Below are 5,412 nucleotides of genomic sequence, written 5' to 3' on the forward strand. Positions count from 1 at the left end.
CAAATGCCATCTGCCAAATTTTTCCCTCACACTCTTTATGCGGCAAAGACTTAGGGGCAAGTGCTTAAAAATTAAAAGCATCTCTAAGCAAATTTTTTTAAGAAGGAAAAAATGCTGTTGTCCTGGGGTAAATAAGTGATCGGCCCCTAATTTTTATGTTTGCAATCTCAGGAATCTGGGATCTGGGGAGAGAAAGGGGATGTGGAGACCATGATGGCTGTCCCATAGACTGGGGAAAGCCCAGGGTTGTCTCTGCTGCTGAAAGTAGCCAGAAGGGCTCAAAGAACAGGTTCTGACCATTGACATCACTGTCACAATGGGCAGCTCGGCCAAAAGGTAGGTTCCTGGGCCCCCATCTCAGGCACACGGGGGCCATATCTCTGGAGATGGTGCCCATGAACCTGCATGTAGCATGTTTTCTGGTGAAGAGCTATAGTCTAATTCTAATATCAAGAACAAAGAGACTAGGGTAAGGCTGGGGTCACTGTCAGAGTGTAGCAAGATTCTCACACAGAGTCGTGACACTGAGTCTTTTCTTTCCAGGAAGCAACTTTATTTGGGCCGGCACTGCTCAGTTGGGTTTGTACCCAAAGAACTGAGCCCGGAATGTCATGTGGTGTAGTTTTTTATATACTTGCTACTTCTTTGTCTCCCATGTATAGCAACACACAAACATGTAGTCTGATTAAGTGGTCTCACGTTACAAGGTCATGAGGGATGTTGTCACATATGCATATAGCCAGGTTGCCTTGAGGTTTGTTTTTTCTTTTTTCTTTCCTTAAGGAGGGGGCCCTACCACAAGAGGAGCAACTATTTTTATTTTTTTATTTTTTTAGTTTATTTTTTGAGGCAGGGGGGAGGGGTAGAGGGAGAGGGAGAGAGAGAATCCCAAGTAGGCTCTGCACTGTTAGCTCAGAGCCTGATGTGGGACTCAAACTCATGAACCATGACATCATGACCTGGACTGAAATCAAGAGTTGGATGCTTAACTAACTGAGCCATCCAGGCACCACAAGGAACAATTATGTTTAAAAAATGCTTTGTGGATGGCCATCTTTTTAGATGCTTTTTTTCTTTTTCTTTCTTTCTTTTTTTTTTTAAAGTAATCTCTGCACTCAGTGTGGGGCTCAAACTTACAACCCCAAGGTCAAGAGTCACATGCTCTACCAACTGAGCCAGCCAGGCACCCCCTAGGGGTCTTCTGTTCTGCATTTACATGTCTTCCTTGCAACAGCTTTTCATCATGGCCTCACTTGACTTTCTAACATCAATTTAATTATTACATTAGTTCTCTAAGGGTCCACCTCTGGAGAATGCAATGGGGGAGCGATCACTGTCCCTCCTCCTTCCACCAGACGCGATTCTGCTCACAGGGGCTGATTGCATAGGACCTACCCTCCTTCCAGGCCCCTCACCCTTTTTCTTATTTCTTTTGGTCTTTGTTGCTACCCTTTCATCATAGGGGAGGCAGAGAGAATGCTCCTAGAATGTGAAAGACCCATTTCCCTTGTGAAATTCAAAGATGAAATTCACATGAATCAGTTTTCCTTTGGATTTGAGGTGCTGTTATTTGGGACCTAATTTAGCATGCCCTGGATTGAGAGAAATGAAGCCTGTTTATTTATCTCTTTGGCTGACCTTCCCTCCCTTCTTTCTGCTTTTGTTTTCTTTTCTCCAGCTGCTGTTGCAAGTTTCATTTATCAGTCTGGCTTGCTTTGGGTGCCAGGAGAGGAGGCTGGGCATGAGTCTGTGCCTGGCAGGAGGATTAAGAGGAGGCTCTAGGAGCATTGTAGGAAGAAAGGAATAAATGCATGTAAAACACCTTGCTACAACTTGGTTACAACAACAAAAACAAACAATCCCAACTGGAAAATGGGCAAAGGATTTGCATATACATGTCTCCAAGGAACATATGCAAAAGGCCAGTAAGCACATGAAAAGATACTCACCATCACTAACCAGTAGGGAAATGCAAATTGAAACCACAATGAGATACCACTTCATACCCATGGGATGTTATTTTAAGAAAAAGAAAATAAGAAGTGTTGATGAAGATGTGGAGAAATTGGAACTATTGTGCACTGCTGGTGGGAATGGAAAACAGTATGGTAGTTCCTCCAAATTAAAAATGGAATTACCATATGAACCAGCAATGCTACTTGTGGGCATATACCCAAAAGCATTAAGAGCAGGGACTCAAAAAGACACTTGTACACCTTCATTCATAGCAGTATTATCCACAATGGTCAGGAGGTGGAAACTATCCAGGTGTCCACTGACAGATGAATGGTTAAACAAAATGAGGTCTGTACGCACAGTGGAATGTTATTCAGCCTTTAAAAGGAAGGAAATTCTGACATATGCTACGATATGGATGAATCTTGAGGACATTATACTAAGTGAAATAAGCCAGTAACAGAAGGATAAATGTTATATGATTGCATTTATATTAGGTACTTAGGGTAGTCAAATTCAGAGACAGAAAGTCGAACGGTGGTTGCCAGGGACGGGAGGCAATGGGGAAGGGAGTTTCAGTTTGGGAAAATGGAAAAAATTCTGGAGATGGATGGTGGTGACATTTGCATACCAGTGTCAATGTACTTAGTGCCACTGAACTGTATACTTAAAAATGGTTAAAGTAGTAAATTTTATTGTATGTATGTTTTACTACAGTAAAAGCAAGGGGGGGCAATAAAGGTACCTACTTCAGGGATTGTAAATAATAGCCAGTATTAATTGAGCCTGTGCTACCTGCTGGGTGCTGCTCTAAGAACTTTACATGTGTGTTTCATGTAATCCTCACACAGACACTTAAGGCAAATCTTTTTCTTTCTTCTTCTTTTTTTTTGTTGGTCATTTCATGGATTTAGAGACTGAAGCTCAAGGAGCTAATAATGGTCAATCATCCACTGAAAAGCAGAGACAGGTTTGAAACACAGATCTGGTCCAAGGGAAGCCTCTGCTGTAACTTCTTAGGGTAAGAACTTGGCCTTGGCACTGCCATTTCCCTGGTGTACCTAGAATAGTACCTGGCGCATAGTAGTTTCTCAATAAAACACGTTGGCTGAATGAGTAGCTCCAGAGCCTGCGCTCGCAACCTCTCTGCCAAATGGGATAGTGCATGGACAGCACTCAGCACAGTGCCTGGCACACTGTAAATGGACAATGAATAGAAACAAATTTGCACGACTGTTATGGGCTCTTCCATATGGCAGGGAGCTCGGAGGAGGGATATAAAATTCATCCCCCAAATCTGTCCTGTGGACCAGACTGGGGCTGTGAAGGTGGCTGGTTCTTTCCTCAGCCCACTCCTTCCTTCTTGGCTTCCTTCTGCCTTTTTTACACTTTTGTTCTCCTCTGCTCCCAATTGGACTGAGCTTCTTTAAGAACAAGGTGGTGACATCTTTGTGTTCCTTCAGCGGCCCCTCCACACAGGGCTTTAGACTCAAAGGGCATGGAGAAATAGAGCGGAAACCCCTGTGCACTTTCTGAATTGGAAGTGGGCAGGCTTCTCTTCAGTGGATGCTGAGGGCCCTTGAGGAACTCAATGCCAGTTAAAACCCCTACTTCTTTGCTTCCTCGAAAGACCCTGCAGGTTGGCCCTGATATACAAAGCTAGTTCTTTCCAAGTTGGGAAGCATTCTGGTCAGAACCAGGAAAAAAGATCAGAAAGAAAAGACTTTCAGAATATTGATAGGAAAAGACAAATTCCCAAAATCGATGTATTAACGACTTAAAAAGGGGAGCAACCACTCAAAGTTAGGGTACTGCTCTTTGTTTTTGCTCACCAATTCAGTATTTACAGATGTGCACTTCCCCTGACTTTGCTCTCTGTCAGACCTTCAGCCGTGGATCAGTCCTGCAAGCAGTCGTTTTGTCTGAAGGCTCCCGGACAAACAGGAAGTGCCATGTCTAGAGATCTGCTGATCTGGAAAATGCATGGCTCTGGGCTTTGGTTGGGTGAGGAGTCGGGGCCTTGTCCTTTGCCCCAGGAGAACAAAGAATTTCTATCATGACTACAACATAAACCCCTCTGGAGAAACCTGCCCTGGGTGTTTTCTCTGAGGCCTGGGTTTGCCTAGAAAATTGCCTCTGACTTCCACCCAGGCAGTTGTGGGTTTTGTTTTTGTTTTTTAATGTTTATTTTTTAAGAGAGACAGAGCATGAGCAGGGGAGGGGAAGGGCAGAGAGAGAGAGAGGGAGTCACAGAATCCAAAGCAAGCTCCAGGCTCTGAGCTCTCAGCACAGAGTCCTGTATTGAGCTTGAACCCACAAATGGTTGAGATCATGACCTGAGCCAAAGTTGGACGCTTAACTGACTGAGCCAGCCAGGCAGCCCCCAACTAGGCAGTTTCTGATGCCTCTTACAGACATTCTAAACAAATTGTTCATCTTTTTTTTCTACTTGATTCATCCACGTGGACCAGTCCCTTAAATACCCCTGCCTCTCCCACCCCAAAAAGCCTGGGTATCCAGTATCATTTCATGAAGGGAGGATTGTATATAAAGCACTGTTTTCTAAAATTCAAAGATTGCATACCACTTCGTTAGTTTTTTGGTTGCTATTATCCATGTACTGTCTGTGTTATTACTTAATATTTTTTAGTCATTTTTTAAACTTTAGCATTATTCTAATCAGTTGTTATCTATGAAATCATAGATTTCATGTTCCATTATATACACACGTACTTATATACACACAATTTTTTTTTTTTAATTTTTTTTCAACGTTTTTATTTATTTTTGGGACAGAGAGAGACAGAGCATGAACGGGGGAGGGGCAGAGAGAGAGGGAGACACAGAATCGGAAACAGGCTCCAGGCTCCGAGCCATCAGCCCAGAGCCTGACGCGGGGCTCGAACTCACGGACCGCGAGATCGTGACCTGGCTGAAGTCGGACGCTTAACCGACTGCGCCACCCAGGCGCCCCTACACACAATTTTTTTAAAGATTTTATTTTTAAGTAACCTCTACATCCACTGTGGGACTTGAACCCACAACCCCAAGATCAAGAGTTAGAGGCTCCACCGACAAAGTCAAGCAGGAGCCCCTACACACACAATTTTAAATAAGTACATAACTAGTGAGAAAAATGTTACAGAAATCATCAGGTATATTTACTCTACCTCAGGAGCACAGGCCTAAGTTATGGTGTTCCAAGTAAAACTCTGGAGGTAGATTCTGTCAGGCTTGAGTGGAACCAATGTCAGCCATGGCCATGGGGACCTTCCTGGCCAGTGGGTTGGGATCTTTCCTGGCCATCTTCTATGTGAGTCCCAGAGCATGCTCTTCAACTCCGGGGGGCAAACCCAGCAAGAAGGCACTCTGTTTATGAGAATCATCCCACACTCCTATTAACATTGGAGCCTTCTCCACAAGTTTCTGTTTTTCCTTCTATTACCCTGCTGGTTT

This window comes from Lynx canadensis, chromosome A1 (genome assembly GCF_007474595.2).
Source record: "Lynx canadensis isolate LIC74 chromosome A1, mLynCan4.pri.v2, whole genome shotgun sequence".
Classification (NCBI taxonomy): Eukaryota; Metazoa; Chordata; class Mammalia; order Carnivora; family Felidae; genus Lynx; species Lynx canadensis.